The sequence below is a fragment of the Sciurus carolinensis genome, chromosome 6 (assembly GCF_902686445.1).
Source record: "Sciurus carolinensis chromosome 6, mSciCar1.2, whole genome shotgun sequence".
NCBI classification, from domain to species: Eukaryota; Metazoa; Chordata; class Mammalia; order Rodentia; family Sciuridae; genus Sciurus; species Sciurus carolinensis.
The window spans coordinates 25,737,342-25,755,429 of NC_062218.1; the positions used below are offsets into that span (position 1 = coordinate 25,737,342).

At 33.1% G+C, this 18,088-nt stretch overlaps 1 non-coding gene across 1 annotated transcript; it reads left to right on the forward strand.

Moving 5' to 3' along the window:
* The first annotated feature begins 15,529 nt into the window (after positions 1–15,529).
* LOC124987705 (U6 spliceosomal RNA) lies at positions 15,530–15,634 on the forward strand. Its single transcript, XR_007109232.1, has one exon. It is a non-coding gene; the product is annotated as a U6 spliceosomal RNA (small nuclear RNA).
* The last annotated feature ends 2,454 nt before the right edge of the window (positions 15,635–18,088 follow it).

An 18,088-nucleotide genomic window follows, 5' to 3' on the forward strand; every position in this document is an offset into this window, starting at 1 on the left:
TGCTGTTCTGTCTGTCGTGTGTGTTAGACTGGAGAGCTTTTATTTTACAGTGCTAGATTTGACTAATTTCAACAGAGACTTGCCTTCAGGCCAGCCCCAAAGCTCTCTGGTAATTTGCAGAAAATATTTTCTACCCATTCTTAAAAAGAAACATACAGAAAAATGTTTTGAATTTAATTCCTGTACTTGGAATTTTCAGACAGATTATACTTGTAATGACAAATACAGCTATTCTATTTCTTTTTGAGTCTAATTATACCACATTTCATTTACCTTCTTTCAAAATATAACCACTTTATTTCTTTATTATAATCATTCCTCCAACTTTCCTATCTAAATGTACACATTAGGAATCTTATTGTCTCTCTGAATACATTCTCCTCTTATACACATCAGTCAGTATATTACAAATGAATTATACAAATGATGTTGAATCGAAATAGATTTTAATCGACAAGACAAAAACATTATAAAACTCTAAAGCCCTGTGTCAGGTATTTTTTCAATATGTGAAGTATTTGCTGTGCTCCTAATAATCTATAAGTGGCATATCATTTCACTCCTAATATGATCTAATTTCCTTGCACACATGAACTCCCCATTTCTTCAGCTTTATCTTGTGTACTTTCTTCCTTCTTCTAGATATGTATTTTTTATTTTAATTTCTGTTGAACAGGGAGCTCTTCCCCACGTTTGGACATTCATGCAGGTTGTTTTTTCTCTGTGAAAGTCTCACTTTCCCTTCCAATTAATCATTCCAACTTCATTATACACATTGGTTTCTCAGACAGTTTTGTTTTTTCTTACTGAAAAATATATTTGCTTCCCAGTTTTATTGTCCTGTAAAATATTATACATATCTGGGTAGTTTTTACCACAAAAAATAAGTAATTGTGAGATTTTATTTCATGACTCTCTCTTCACTACTGTGTAAGCTCTATGAGGGAAAAGTCCAAGTTAATGAATACCCAGTGCTTGACATAAAACAGCAAAGCCCTTTGCACAAGATAGACACTAAAGTAATATTTTGATTTAATGATACTGATTTATGTATAACATAGTCAAAAAGTTCTTATTTATAAAAGCGAATAACAACAAGGTGATGATTCTGGGAAAATGACAGAATTGGAAATATCAGAACTCAAGTCTTTCCTCATAGACAATAATGACATTTTCAGAATTTTTTCAAACTCTGAAGATTACTGATGATTAATTGTGGTAGTGGTACCAGGATTTGAATCTAGAGGTGTTTAATCACTAGGCATCCCCATCCTTTTATATATATATATAAATTCCCATATATATATATATATATCCCCATCCTTTTATATATATAGATATATATAGCTCTGTACATTTTGAGTTCTAAAAGAACCTGAGAGAGAAAGTGAAAGAAAAGTAACATTTGAAATGATAACAGTTTTTTTATTTCTCAAACTGATGCAACATCTCAACAGATTCATAAAACACTATTGCATATCCCAAGAGAGAAAAATATAAAATGAACTATACCTAGGCATGCATATTCAAATTATGAAAAAGGCAAAGAAAAAAATCATAGAAATGACCATAGGTATATATATATATATATTTTATTTTGAGACAGGATCTTTCTAAATTGCTGAGGCTGGCCTTGACCTTGCCATCTTCTTGCTTCAGTTGCCCAAACCAGTAGGATTATCAGCATGCACCACTGCACCTAGATAGAACTTTGGTTTACTTCAGGCTTGTGACTTCCCAAGGAATTGTTGGATAGGTAAATTGTAGTAAATTTTGATCAAATTTAGCTCTTAACATAGTTGCAAGTACCTATCTCCCACCACCAGCCAAGGGCAAGTATCTGTGCACATTTCCTGGCACAAATTCCACACTGCTCAGGAGCCAGGGTAGACCCAAAACACCCTGTCCTACAAGCACTGCAGTTCTGTGTTGTGATCAGTGATTACTGCACTTGGTCACAGAGCAGCAGGTGAAGGCAAAGACCAGTGTCCCTTTTTTTTTTTTTTTTGTTCTCACTGGTTCCCACTGTATAAGTGTTTTCTTCTCAAGCTGAAGTTATTTCCACACGATTTAAAGGATTGGTATCCTGGATAACATTAATCTCCCTTCAGATTTCTCCTTTCCTCTTTTTAGAGGTCAAGAATTTAAGACTAGTTCATTAAAAATAATAATGTATACTGGGAAAATTTGAAAATAAGCATCTATACCCAGGAAAAGGTACAGGTTCAGGCTCATAAGATATGAAAAAAGAACTTAAGTATATATTCAGCCTGATCCTTGGCATAGAGACAGCCTATGAAATGAAATAAAGACAAAAGTAAATAAACAATATATTTTAAAAATAAAACTCCGGGGAAGTGGGAGAACCTGATTCCTAGAGTTACCACATTATTAGATTCAAATTTCTAGTTTCAACAACAATACATACAAAACCCCAAGCTATTGAAAGACAGGAGAATATATTTAAACTATAGACAAAAATTAATCAATAAAAAGTGTCCCTGAAAAAAATCAAATGACAGTTCTACTGTAGGAACATTATAAAATGGCTCTCTTAAATATGCTCATAGAATTAAAGGCATATATGAAATAAGTCAAGAAGACAATTTATGAACAAAATGTAATTTCAATAAATATAGAAGAACTAAAAATAATATAGAAAGAAATGTTACAGCAGAAAAATAAAATAACTTAAATGAGAAATTCAGTAGAGAAATTCAAAAGTAGTAAGGAACAGGCAGAAGACAGAATTGATGAATTTGAAGCTGGACAATTAAAATTATTGGGTCTGAGGAGTGAAAAGAAAAAGATTGAAGAAAGGTGATAGAGTCTGATGGATCTGTGAGACACCTCACACATCCTTTGTGGATTTTCAGAAGAGAGAGAAAGGGGTATAAAGAATATTTTATTAAATAATATCTGAATTTTCCCCAAGTGTTATTTAAAAATGAATATAAACAGTCATGATGATTATGTACTACAAATAAGATGAACTAAAGGAGAAACACATTGAGAAAAACATTCAAAAAAGACAAAGAGAATCTTAAGAATAGTAAGAAACAACATTACATAAAAGGGATCCTGATAAGTTTATAAACACATTTCTCCAAATTGGCCAGAAATCAATTAGTTGATGTATTTAAAGTACTAAAACAAACAACAACAACAATGACAAATTCTGTTGACTAAGAATTATAGTCAGCAAAACTGTTCTTTGAAAAGAGGTAGAAATTAAGACATTTTCATGTAAACAAATTCTGAGGGAGTTTGTGACCACTAGCCCTGAACAGCAAGAAATGCTGAAGGAGATCCTTAGGTGGAAATGCAATTTGGAGCCCTGCGAAGGAATAAATAGTAATGATAAGCATTACCATTTCCAAGCACAAGAAAATGCTACCTTGACTTGGTTATCCATATCCTCTGAGTAGTATAAAAAAATAAGATGAAATAGATTATTCTATCTCAATTCATCCAGTCATTAGAAAAAATACACAGTTCTTTTAGTTGCTATTCTAATTTTATTTTTAATTAATTAATTTTTTTTTGCTCTATCATGCATAGGATTGTATGTACCCCATACCTACTATTCATATAATTAGCCATGTGAATACAGGTTTCCATGAAGAGAAAAAAAATTAAAGTAAAAATAAAAAGTAAAGTAACAACAGCAACAAAACATGATTGCGTATTGTTCTTTCAATGAATGGACAAATCAGATAGAACAATCATTTCATTTTATTTTTTTGGGGGGGGTGCTGGGGATTGAACCCAGGGCCTTGTGCTTGTGAGGCAGGTACTCTACCAACTGAGCTATATCCCCAACCCCCTCATTTTATTTTAAAGGAGACAGATTGAAGGAAAAAGATTAAAAATGATGTACTCTACAACTGAGATACCCAATGAGTGTGAGATGAGTCAATGTTTCGAGACAATTTTGGTACTTATTCGGAGTTCCCTCTAAATTTTCTGAAAGGAATAAATGGAAAAAAATGGTTAAACTAATTTGATTTTTTATTTAATTAATAGAAATCCTTATTTATTTTCTAATTTTTATTATTCCATTTTAATTGTACAAAACAGTGCATTTCTTTGTGACAATTTAATAGGTGCATGTAATTTTCTTTGTACTCATTTTCCTGCAAGTGATATGATTTAATATTTCTTTATAGGTGAATAATAATCTTTATTTATATAACTATCTTTATAAAGACTTATCTAAACTCATTTAAGTTATGAGAATATTTATTGACTTATGTAACTGGAAATTACAACAAGTTTCCGAATTCTTTGAATAGATTATGTAATGAGGTAATCGGTCATTAAATTATCTGTCTCTCGACTTTTCTGTCCTCAGAGTTGGCTTTATCCTAGGACTGACTGCTCTCAGGGATACAAAGTTAACTACCAGCATCAACCAGTGTTACAGTCTTACTCCTATTTATAAGGCTTCCTGCTGAAGTTCAAGGTAGAATTCCTGACAATGAGAAGTTTTGTCACATTCTACAATTCAGAATATAACTAATGTCATTTTTCTAACAAATCACTGAAAAGTAGAAAAGCAAATTTTGATTGATGTAGACAAACCTAGGACTCAGTTTCTACTAATTATATAAGCTTCATAAAACAGGTGGACATTTGTAAATAATGGGTTTATTTTCTAGCACAGAAATGCAAAGATGAACGTGAAAGTGGACTGGCTGAGTCTCTTTCTCCTCTTGCCCCTTCTACCTCTCCTAATTTTCTCCTCCGTCTCTTCTTACCTGAGAATTTCCTTCACAAGAATAATTTCACTTCAACACATTCTACTCATGTATATTTTAAAATGTTTATGCACACATGAAATATATCCAACTCTCCCCAAAGGGAGAAAAGCCAAGAGCAATTACTGACTTAAGCCTGAAGTACAGTATCTGAGGCGAGCACAGCCCTCTCTACCATGCTTAGATGTACCTTCCAGTGATCCAGTTGTATCTTGCGGAAGAATGATTTACTATCCTTACATAAAAAGAAAATAATTTAGTAATGATGATACTTATAATAAAAACTCCCTTTTATAAAATGGAAAAAGAGAGCAATATGCAGTTTCTCTGATACACTTGCCATATTGGACAAGGACAGTGAAACTCCCTCCTCTGATAGGAGAGTGACTTTCATAAGTTGTGAATCAAACAGACTTTTGTTTTCTCTTCTCATGAATCTAAATGTATCTGTTTTCTCTGTGACACTTTAGGCATTATAAAAAATTTCTTTTTTGAATGCTGTAACAGTTTAAAAATATGCTTTCTATAGATAAAAATTCTTGGGACTGGTATTTAAGAGTTTCACAAGTTTAACCCACCTTGGGGTCACGCTGGCAATACAGTTTTTTCAAAACTAGTTGTCAAATCTAGGTGTTTTAAATCAAATCTTTGATCAAATATACAGAATCAGAAATTGTCTGTGGCTATGAATGTGGAAGGTTTTAGGAATCAGAGTAAGCACTATGCTCTGTTGGTCATGAAGACAATTTATTACTTTCCTTTCTGCTTGGTCTCAGCTAACAGGTGATTTTCACCAGTTGCTTCTGGCAGAAACCTGCTTGCTTTAGACAGCTATATCTTTTCAATAATCAGGTTGTCCCTCTTCTGACTCACAATACTTCAGAGAAGCCACCTGGGACAGGTCATGATAAGTATTATTTTTTTGTTCCAATTTTATTTTCACACAAATTTCTAAGTGTTTCTATTGTTACTCTTAGAAGACTTAGCTTTTGAAATTCTTCCATGTCCCTGACCTTTAAAATTTCTGTTGTTTTTAATATATTCCATAAGTAAAGATGATCTGTCTTACCAGAGACATAATTTTCTCTCTCAGATTTCAAGCAAGTCATACATATGCGAAGGTTTCTTCCATATTTTAAGACATAATAAAATATCAGATAAAAGATTACATTTAGTCCAATGTCTTAAGTTTTTCTTACCAAATTTCCTGATGATTCAGTCACTAGGAATTTGATAGAAGTATCAATAAAAAATAAGTCAGTTTAATTTTTTTCTTCATTTTTCTACTAGTATTTTCAAATTCCTGTGACAGAAAAAGACTATTCTTATTGCACAGTATCAGTTTTGCTCAATCAAATTTTTTTTAGAATGCTATTTTTAACTCTCCATTTCTAATAGACATATATGATTGCTTAGGGTTCTAACACTAGGAACCCTAATTAAAACAGCTTAAACATGGTGACTGGAATAGGGGAGATCTTGGAGAAACATAATCTTCTGAGTTTCTCAAATCAAAATCTGACTGGTATTAAAACGTCTCAAGAAGTTTATTATCTCCTGGGTCTACTGACCACAGTATTGATGCCATCCTAATTCTGATTGTACACATAGGTGTAAAACTACTGCCAAAATGTTCATCATTGCTTGTTTTCTCTTTCACATCAGTGGTGGAACAAGAAATGTACCTGGAAATCATGGCTGTAGACAGTGAAAGAAATTTTCCAAAAGCAAATTTTTCATTATTCTTTGTGGTCCAAATTTCATTATATTACTATTTCTGGAAAAACAAATCACAGACAAATAGAATGACTTGGTTTAACCTGTATACCTGATGAAGGACATATGATTAGTTTCAATTTTTCAGCCAGAAACCTATGGGACGATCCATACTTACTATCCTAAGGTCTGATACTAGAAATCAAAGTTATTTTAACTAAAGGGAAAGAATACTCTAGTCTAAATCAATAAATGTGTGTGCTAGAGGGATACTAGGAAATTACTGGACTTGTTGAGGAAAAAAATTATAAAGTTTCAGAGCATGAAAATAGATTGAGTTGCTGAAAGCATATCAATATTACCTTGTAGGTAGAACCAGTAATCATAGCTACTTCATGTGTAATTTTTCCTTATTATAAGACTACAAGAAAATTCAATCCAATCTAGATGTGATTCTTTCTGTGGGAAGTCCTGTTGAATTTCCTCTTTTAATGTTTCATTATATTTTATATTAAAATAAAAATTAAAATTTACATAATAGCCAGGTGTGGTGGCATATGCCTGTAATCCCAGGAGCTCGGAAGGCTGAGACAGGAGGATTGCAAGTGCAAAGCCAGCCTCAGCAACAGTGAGGCACTAAGCAACTCAGTGAGACCCTGTGTCTAAATAAAATACAAAATAGGGCTGGGGATGTGGCTCAGTGATTGAGTGCCCCTGAGTTCAATCCTTGGTACTCCACCAAAAAAATTTAGATATTAATGATACAAGCATACATTTTTTTTAAAAATCAGCTTATATTAGTAAGTATGTTAGATTAGATTTCTAAAATCATATCAGTCTGCAATATAAATAGGATAAAATATGATAAACAAAAATTAACATGCTGCTGAGATTGCAAAAAATAAGGCAAGTGACCAAGTACCCTGCCAATAAAATAAAATAAAATGCAAAACAATGCATGGTTATTTATAATCAGAGAAGTGATCCTACTCAAAAAAGAAATATGGGTCTGTTTTAATGGGCAAATATATCATTAGTTTAGGAAAAATCAGTTAAATCATGGATTTCTGAAGAGAAAGGAGGCTGAATCTGAAACCCATATTAAGCAGACATTCACTGGGAGCTAAAACATAAAGCAGAAGAGGACCAAAATAAGCCTATCAGCAATGGAAGGAGTACAATAAAACCATCTTTTACTTCTATGGCTGTGGGTTCAAAATAATAAGTCTTGAGTATTTTCAATTATAGATCTTACTGGGATCTGAAGTTCAAATTAGCAATGGCTATCTAGTCATAAGAATCATACACTGATATAGAAAAGTAAAGTTCAATATAGTTTCCCAGGTTAGCAGTTTTCATTGTAACCCAGCAGAAGCAAATTAAAACCCATTTTAGTGGAAATCATTCTCTATTTAAGCCCTCAGGATATTAGCAGATTAAATTGAAAAAAAATATGACCTCAATATCAAAGATGAACAACTACAGAAGAAAAGAAGTCAAACATAAGTAAAAGTCAGCAGAAAAAAGTAGGAACTAATATGCACACTCTACGCATCAATATACTTAATGATCTTTTGAAATCAGTCCAAAAATAAAGAGAAATTATATAAGATAAATTTAAAAACTTAAGATGAAATCTAGAGAAGTCTGTACTTCTTTGCAAGCATCCAATATAATTTTTAGGATGAAATATAAATGTTAAAATTAAAATCACAACACATTAAAGAGAAGATTAATTTAGCTAAGTAGACAATTAATGAACCATTTTTTATTTATTCCTAACATATGCAACTTATCACGACATAAAATACTTGAAGTATAAGCAACAGAATATATCTAATGATAGCATATTTAACAAAAAAAAACTGATTTAGCCATGTTAATGTCAGAAAGCTATTCTCAAGGATTTAAACAATCATTAATAATTTGTAAAACATTGGAACATTCAGAAAACCTAATAATTCTAAATTTTCAACTTTATATAAATGTAGCCAAACGATCATTTCAAGGAAAAATAAATTTAAACATCTACAAATTCATAAATTTCCTTGAATTTCTTTCACTAAGAACATATCATAGAGCTGGACATAATGGCACATACCTGTGATCGCAGGGATTTGGGAGGATCACAAATCTAAAAGTATTACCTCAGTAACTTAGCAAGACCTTGTCTCAAAAAATAAAAAAAACATAAAAGATCGGTGTATAGCTCTGTGGTAGAGCACTTCTGGGTTCAATCCCTAGTACCACAAATAATAATAAGAAGAAGAATGCATCATAATTGAATAGAAGATGGATGGATAGACAGTTGGATGTGTATAACTTAAAACACTTTAAGATTTAAAAGACTTAAATCTTGTCTTATTGTAGACAAAATGGAAATACAAGAATGTCCATGCATTGCATTAGAGAATATGTAAGAAAAGAAGGCCTGCAGTAATGTTGTACTGCACTGCTATGAAAGCCCACGCTCACAAGCCTATCTTATGCAATTAAAAGAATAGACTGGTCTGATGCGATGTTGCATATCTATAATCCCAGTGACTTGGGAGGCTCAGAAGAGAGGATTGCAAGTTCAAGGCCAGTCTGAACATTTCAGCAAGGCCCTAAGCAACTTAGTAAGACCCTATCTCAAAAAAAAAAAAAAAAAAAAAAAAATATATATATATATATATATATATATATATGTATATATGTATATAATAAAAAGGGGCTGGGGATACAGCTCTGTGATGAATTTCCCCTGGCTTAAATCCAGGGGTTAAGCACCCAACCTCACAACAAAATAGTGGACTAACTGGAGAAAAAGGTACTACCTACTTTCAGATTGTGTGGTAGTATCTAATGTCTCAAGCCCAGTTGCGAAAAAAGTACATGCTACCCTTGATTTATTCTTTCAAATACCAATGGATACTGTGGGACCCCACAATAACGGAGACCAAATGGCAGTATTTGATACTCAGATCAATATAAATGCATTTCTATAATCATCATGCCCTGATTCACAACAATCTGGTTGCTAATGAATCAAGGAATGTATGGAGTTGGGTTACATAGACAAAACACCACATGTACAGCTTGTTTTAATTAATAGTGAAGGAACACGAGACATGGCAAGATAAAGCCAGCCTTAGTCACTGTGATGGAGACATAGCTGGTAGTATGTAACTCTGAATCACTCACTGAGAATGCTTGAGAACCATTGTACCTCAATTACTCACTAAGAATGAGAAATATGTCTGATTAGACACGTCTAGATTTTGAAACAACATAGACTACACTTGGAATGTTGCTCCAACCTATTTACTGAATTACTTTGAAGGTTGCCAAATACAAGCAAAGTTCAGAGAAAAGACTGCCTCTTTGATAGGCCCAGGCTTTGGTAAAATTGTTCTGTTTCTTGTGCTTTAAAATAAAATATATTCAGTGATATACACCAAGGTAGGTAATATTGCTAAATGGAATCTCTGTCAGGTCCTAATATTAGGAGTAACAGGAATATTTAGGGTCTTGAGGAAAGAAAATCCATTCTGAGCTTAGAGAACTACTCTTTGTTAGCAGCATCTGGGATGTTCTTAGATACAAAAAAAGAAAGACTCTACCCAGAGTCACAAATTGTTATCGAGACCTAAAGCTGCTCATCAGAAACTGAATTTTCCCTCATCAGCCATGTTTGCACAACAGTGTGTACAACAATAATCCATCATTTAACCCAGAATTAAGCAGATCCATAAAGCCCAGATAAACTACATGAGCAGATTCTCACGACAACTTCCTTGCCACATTGCCACTTTTATCTTTAATCCACACCTGGAGCTTTAGTAAAGTTCTCCCAAAGCCAACTGATACAAAAGGAAAGAACATGAATCTGGTGCACACATAGATTTTCACAATATATTGATATTAGATTGAATAATGCAGATGCAAAGTGGCCCCATTTAAGGATGACTTGGAAATAAAATGAAGAACCTAACTTTTCTTAATGAGAAGAGCTCTAAGGAGCCTACCTATCCATCCACTTCATAAAAGTAAATAAACACTGGGGATTCCATATAGATAAATTTCTGGATTGTATATAACTTCAGGGCTCTTTCATCAGGGACTGAACTAAAGAAGACAGCATCATTGACAAGTCTCAGGGAATGAATATGTGATGAAACTGTGAGAGTGGCATGAACTATGTGGATTTTTCATGTCATGATGGTGACATAAGTAAGTCAATTTTGTGGAACCATCTATTAGCATCACCTATATTTCAATTGTCAGACAGCTATTTTGTTAAGTCTCCCACAATCCCATGAACAGAGAGAATATGATGAGAGGGATGGAAGATATTTATGGTTCCAAAAACAGGGTATTTCTCTCAGTGACAGTTGATTTAAGTAGTGTCATTGCTTAATTTCCAAAAGGATGCCAGAGGTAGGTACTGAGCCTCAAAAATGGAACCATTTTGGTGGGGCCATATAGCCACGTGAGGAGTGCAACTAAGAGGAAGCAGTGACTTGTTTTTAAAAGAGTTGACATGGACTCAATATATGGGGTTCCTATCTCTATTTATAGTATTTCCACCAGTACAAAAAGTCTACTGCCTTTAAATGCCTATTGAAGCAATGTATCTTTGAACAAATATAGCCTGCAACCAATGTGTAGCCATGGACACCTTTCCACAGGTCTTACTGTGACCCTAACTCTTGAGGATATCCTGTTGGACTATAATGCTGAACATCATTTAAAGCACTAATATCAGTTTATGAAGCATCCCTTTTGTATCTTGTAACACCTTGAATAAAAAAACCCAATATATAAAGCTTTACTATAGCTTTAATAGACACTTTCCAGGACCCAAAGGCCTGGAGGAAGAGTGGAAATTCTCTCTCTCAAAATCGGAGACACATTTTTGAAATTTTTCTCCCTTCCCCCAATATTATTCTTCTGGGTTATGATCTCTATTATCCTGTAACTGGAACTGGGAATTCTTGGTAACACAATCTTACCTTCTGCTAAATTGAAAGCTGTGTCTCTTTGGGTCAATTACTATTTAGGTCAAAAAGAAGTAATTGTGTTTGACAAGGTAATAAAAGAATATGGTTGTAATTGGGAGATTATGGAATCACAGGTTCATTCCTGGTTATGACTATCCAAGGTACAACCAAAGAATCTTGGAGATGATGATCTTGATCACTCTACCAACCAAACAAAGCAGAGGAGCCAAAGTGATAGCTGAGGATGAGCCTCTGCTTACTACATTATCTAAGCAAAGGCGACTGACTGGCCTCTTGAAGGAAACTCTGATCAGAAATCACCTTTTGGTGATGATGTGAGAGTGATTTTACGTTTAGGGGAAATGTAGATGATATACAACCAAGATAATATAGAAAGTCATGATTCAGGTATCTAAATGATACATGGAAGAGATTGAATTTGACAAGGTTCTGTCTATGTGACTACTTTATTTCCTCTAAATATCTTCTTATTTAATCTTTCTATGGGATTCCACTTTCATAGCATCTTCCCCACACTCTTGGATTTAATTAAATAGTATATCATTGGGCAACAAATCCATTACTTCCTAATCCAGTATGCAGTGCACCCATGTAATCTGGGGTTGCTGCCTCCTCATGTACTTAAGCATGATGAATGAATCAAAACTATGAAAAAGAAGGAAGCCAAGCATCTTTTCAGCCTCAATTCTCTCTTCCATGGATAATTTTGAGATGAATTCATCTCATATGATCAACACAGCAAACATCTGAGTAATTTGATGTTTCTCTTTATACATTACTGCAATATATCTTTGCTTGTTTTTTTTCTTTTTTGTTGTTGTAGTTTTCTGTTCTATCATCACCACCCTGGAAGTGTCCACACCATTATAATAGGTTTTGACTTTAAGAAAGCTACATAATTTTTATCAAGATGAATGAATGATACAATCAAAACACATCTCAAACATCCAATCAAGAATTTTGCACCACAGGCCCAAACTATTACAATAAAAAGAAAATAATTCTCCAGAGAAACAGAACCAATAGGTTCATATGTATATAGAAACTGATTTATTTTTAGGAATGACATGTGATAATGCATAGTGGCAGCTCTGAAATCTGCCTGGGAGCAGGCAGGCTGGAGGTGCAGGAGAAAGTCCTGCACCTCTAATGAAGGCCGTCTGCTGCAGAACTACCTCAGCACCAGGGAAGCTCTTTCTATTGTTCTTTCTGGACCTTCAACTGATGTGGTCCACACATGTTATGGAAAGCAGTCTGCTTTACTGGGTGCACAAATTAAAAATGCTCACTTCACCTAAAAACACTCTTACAAAAAATGTCTGTAATAATGTTTGAACACAGGTAAAAGAAATCCTGGCATTGAAGAGCTCCCATATCAAGATAATTTACTGTGTTTTGTTAAAATAAAAATGTATGTCATAAAACTTAGGGACAAGTTGACATATTTTACAGAGAGAAGATTTTGTAGTATGTAAAAGAAAGCAAATATATCATTTATCATGAAATTATTTAAAATGATATTTAAATGTCTTCTTACAATTTGAATGCATTTTTTTCTGTGTACAGTGATGTGCTAATCATTCCTCAATAAATACTTCAGGTTTAACCTTACTTCTTTTCCATTAGAGGTGAAAGTCCACATAAAATAGTATAATCACATGAGAACTTAGGGAAACTTTTGTTGTGTTGGTTAATCTCATTTCTAATCCTAATTCAAGCCTACAATTTTGTAATAGGTAGTGATTGTAGAGGCTTAGATAACAAATGTAGAAACAGAGAATGAATAAGAATGATAATAAATTAGAGGAAAGGAGGGGAAAGGAGCAACAGAATAGAGAGTGATAATGAGGGAAAGAAGGACAGAAGGAAGGAAAAGAGGAAAGAAGGATGGCAAGGAAGGAAGATAGGAATGAAGGAGAAACATTATTGATCATTTCTTGATGAGTAGCCCATATTATAGACACTTACTGTTTCCAATACCCATCTCATATTCATTAAAAGGAATGCTTTCTTATTAAATCTTTCAAGGCTGCAAATCCCATGATTACAAAAAGTATGGTAACTACGTGTACTATAATGCTTATTTTAAAATAATGAACTTATTAATAGTATAGAACCTATATTTCTATAATCTCTGAATATTCAATGATGAGAACATCAACCATAGATTTAATGAATGTCTAGTACTCCTAAAATTCTAATCATTCATACCTACCACTTCACGATTACATATTTGATACATATTTAACAGTCCTGGAAGGTCCTAGAACTCTAAAGTTTGAGTAAAATATTTGATTACCTTGAAGGTGTGTGTTTGAAGGACAATGGCAGGCGAAAATTTGCCCCTGACCAAGTTGAGACTGAATGGTCATTTTTAATGAGTTCAGGTGATTGAAGAAATATTGCCCTTGTTGCACATGTAGTTAATCAGAATACATTCTGTGACAACTGAGGAAAACTCACTGAAATGTAAGTAAACGTAAGAGGTAGGAAGAATGTTTTTGATAATGTACTCTGTAAAATAGAGTGGAAGGATTGTGTTCAACAAGCTCAATTTTCTCATATTTAAAAGGGAGGTCCTTAGTTGTGCACTATAGGTTTATTTTTTTATTATGAAAATTTATTTATTTATTAAGAAAATTAAGAGAGACCCTCTATAAAAAACTTCAAACAAATGCTGATCATAATTTGCATTGAATCAATGTAGACTATCACATTAACTGTGATATACAGCTGTTGATGATGTGGCTTATGTTTTTGATGCAAACTATAGCAGAAATCTTGAACTGTGAGTGTATTTCAAAGGAAAGCCTGTTATTTTCTCAATTGTTCTGAGCTGGAAAACAGGTATCATCATGTTATCCTTTTCCTGGCAAGGGTAGAGAAGCAATCTCCAAGGTAACTGAGTCCCAAAACATATCAGAGTTTAGAAATAGAAATCTATACTTTAAATTTCACTAAGAAGCAAAAGGGTCATTGGTAACAAATTGAAGCTCAGTAGCAATATGCTCTGTGTAGTCAACCTCCTAGTCACCCAGTCTTCAGGGTTAATTACCAATTACTACTGAATTCATATGAACAGCAATGCTGTTCAATTGAAGTAAAGCTTAAGTCCTGAAGAACTGTTCTGTTTATTTTTGGAAGTTTTAGTGTCTTAAATTAACTATCCAGCTTACTCAATTTTACTTTCATCATTTTATTCAAAAACCAAAAATGACAATTATAAAATGGAATACTGTGCAATAATATTTGCAAAAATAGAGGGACTATATACTCTATTCCAGACATTATATCAGTTAGAATAATGTTTAGATTATTCAGAAATAATTTCCAGTTGGTTGAAACAGTTGTATTGGCTGGTTCTTTTATCTTAATTATTTGATACTATGTTTGAATAAAGTGAATACATAATCCTATTAGGAATACAAAAATAAATGCTTTTCTTTCTTCTTTTTTTAATCTCTGAAATAAAATTTTAATGCCAATGTGTTGTTTCCAGAGCTCCATTATGGATTTGAAAGCTAAAATTTCATATAGTATATAATGAAAATTATATTTTGTGTGTGTTTTTGTAGAAGTTTCAACTACTCTCTACCAAATGCTTTTTAAATGGTTGCAAATGAATCATATAGTATGGACATTACACTATTTTTCTCTTTTCAAAGAAGTTATTTTTCAAGTTTTAAGAAATCTAATGTGTCCTTTAACTCCTAACTTATCCAAGCCTATGTTATGCTAGCAACAAATGCATTGAAGTTTAGAATAAAAAAGTATTCAAAAGTCAATATCATGATGTTGGGCAAGAGTTGTTGTTTATTTTTATCAGACAAAAAAGAAATCTGAGAATAAATTTAATGTAACTCAAGCAACATCAAGTTTTATCACATTACTTAAACATTACTAATGACAATTTTGAGATATCATTACTGATGATAATTTTTGACAGATTGGAATATTATATTAACTTTAGAACACTAAGAAACTTAACTTTTCCCCACAGAGCAAAATGTATAACTGCTTAAAGTTATCTTTAAGAAAAGTTCAACAGCTGCTCACTTCAGCAGAATATATACTAAAATTGGAATGACACAAAGAAGACGAGTGTGATCCCTGTACAAGGATGACACACAAATTTATAAAGTGTTCCATATTAAAGCAACAACAACAACAACAACAAAGTTCAACAGAATCTGGAGAAAAAAAGTCAAATGGTTTGGCATTTGTAAAATATAACCGTTGTTAATACATTCTAAGGATTCATTTGATCCTTGACTAAGTACTAGTATTGTGGTTTGGATATGAGGTGTTCCCCTCAAGTTTCTGTTAATGCAGGAAGATTCAAAAGATTGAACTGTGAGAGCCATAAATTAGTCAGTGCATCAAGCTTGAATGAAAGGACTGGGTGGTAACTATAAGCAGGCGGGGAGTGTTAGGAGGAGGTGGGTCACTTGGCAGTGTGACTTGGAAGGGTGCATCTTCCTGAGATCCCTCCCCCACATCTGCCTCCTGCTGCTGCCAGGAGCTAAGCAGCTTTCCCTCTGCTGGCCCCATCCCCCATGATGTGCCACGTGAGCAGAGCATGGAGCCTGTCATCTAAGGACTGAGATGTTTGAAATTATAAACACCAAATTAACTTATCTTCCTCTAAGTTGTTCTTGTGGGGTACTTTGGTTACGATGATGCAAAAGTTAACTAAAACGCAAAGAAAGGAAAATAACTGCATCTTTCCAACATTCACAGTATTGGCAGCCATCAGTTGTGATGTTTTGAGAGAATTTTGCTCATTTTCAGATAGAGGCAGAGAATGCAAAATTAATTAAACCCTTGTTAATAGCTTGTAATATTGCAGTGTTATTCTATTTTATTATCCTATTTATAAGCAATATATTTTACAGAAAGGAAATCATAATATAAATGTTTCATCTGATTGTAATAAAGTTTCCATGAGTTGATTAAAGTATTCTTCAGAATTAGTCTATGATTACTCAAGATTTGCTCTAATTTCTACTAAAATAGAATGCACTCTGGAAAAAAGAGTCACATCGTATTTGTATCTTTACTAGCTTCATTCTTAGTAAATACATAAATATACAACAGATAGTTCCTAGACCAATGAATGACTGAAAGATGATATAGGTTGAAAATGGCAGGAAAACTCTGAATATCTAGTCATATCTAACTGTTTTAAAGGCTGCATTTTGTTCTTTTCTTTTACTTGTTTCTTTTCATTTTCAGTACTGAGGATGGAACCCACAGCCTTGAACTTGGTAAGCATGTGCTCTACATTGAGTTCACCTCCAGTGCAGTTTCATTCATTTTAAAAGTATCTTTTAATTTCCTGGTAAAGAACACCATCACTTATTACGGTTTTCAGTCAGGTTTTTTGTTTGATTTTTTTTAAAAAGTAATATTTTAAACTTTTTAAAAAATATTTTTTGGCCTTAGTATCAAAACTGCACTAAGGTTTCATATCACTAATAGTCAAAATTGCAATTATATGAATAAATACCTGAATAATTAAATGCTTATGAGGAAGTGTGGGTAAAAGATCGACTCATATGTTGCTTGTGTGACTGAAAATTAGTCTATGATTACTCACGATTTGCTCTAATTTCTACTAATTTAGAATGCACTCTGGAAAAAAGAGTCACATCACATTTGTATCTTTACTAGCTTCATTCTTAGTAAAACATAAATATATGCTTCCCTTTATGGGAAGCAGTGTGGAGATTTCTCAAATATAGGATTGGAACCACTATATAACACAGCTCTCCCACTCCTTGGTAGTTATCCAAAAGAGCTAAAATCACCATAATATAGAGATACAGCTGCTTCAATATGTATGGCAGCATAATTCACAATAACCAAATTATAGAATCAGCCCAGAAACCCATCAACAGGATAATGCCTTATTTATACACAATGGAGTTTTACTCTGTCATAAAGAATAATGAAATAATGACATTTGTCTGTAATTGGATGGAAATTGAGAAAATCATGCTAAGTGAAAGAAGTGACTCAGAAAATCAAGAGTCAAATGTTTTCTCTTTTCTCTGGAAGCTAGAGCAAAATGGAAAAAATGGCAGTGAGGGAGGGGATAGGATATCATAAAGATAGAGGGGAGATTAGTGGAGATTAGAAGGAGAAAGAGAAGAAGTTAGGAAAGAGGGGAAAGGGGAAGAACTATGAAATAAATTTAACAAAATTATGTTATGGACATATATAAATATATTTACAGGAATTTCACCTTTACGTGTATATAGAATATCTCAGTCAAAATAAATAAATAAAGTAGTCAAAGAAAGAGCAATAGAGTAAAGGAGCGATTCAAGTGAGAGGGAGGAGGAGAGGGAAAGGGGGAGAATAGGGTTTGAAATCATATTCCTTGCATGTATTATTTTTCAAAATGAATCCAAATACTATGTACTGCTCTAATTAAAAACAGTTAAAAATAGGGAAAAAAATCACTATGATTTTTCTTTATGAGGTACAGAGATTGAAGGTATATTAGAAAAACAATCATTTTAGAACCCAAAGCATTTTTCTCATAACTACACAGTGATTGTAAACAATATTATTAATGCCATCACATGCAATTTACATATGCAG